Genomic DNA, 510 nt, shown 5'->3' with positions numbered 1-510 from the left:
CAAGACCTAATTAACAAGCTAGGGAAAGCACAGTGGTACAGCAAGCTGGACTTGCAGAAGGGTTACTACCAAGTGGAGGTGGTGGAGCAGGATCGGTGGAAGACGGCGTTCAGGACGCGCTACGGCACGTTCGAGTTCACAGTCATGCCTTTCGGTTTAGCAGGAGCCCCCTCCACGTTTCAGCACTTGATGCACTCAATTTTTATCAACGAATTAGACGAATTCGTGATAGTTTACCTAGACGATGTGCTAATCTATTCCAACACAAAGCAGGAACACTTGCACCATTTGCGCACAGTTTTCGAGCGAGCACGCGAGCACCAATTATACCTCAACCCCACCAAGTGCGAAGTCGCCACACAGCGAGCCACCTACCTGGGGTTCGTGATAGAGCCCGGGCGGGTGTCGCCAGATCCAAAGAAGGTCGAAGCGGTACAAGCATGGCCCGAAACACTAAAGAATAGAAAACAGCTAAGAGGTTTCTTAGGTATGGTAGGCTTTTACAGGAAA

The sequence above is a fragment of the Cystoisospora suis genome (assembly GCF_002600585.1).
Source record: "Cystoisospora suis strain Wien I chromosome Unknown contig_2758, whole genome shotgun sequence".
NCBI lineage: Eukaryota > Apicomplexa > Conoidasida > Eucoccidiorida > Sarcocystidae > Cystoisospora > Cystoisospora suis.
Note: the sequence above shows the minus strand (reverse complement) of the source record.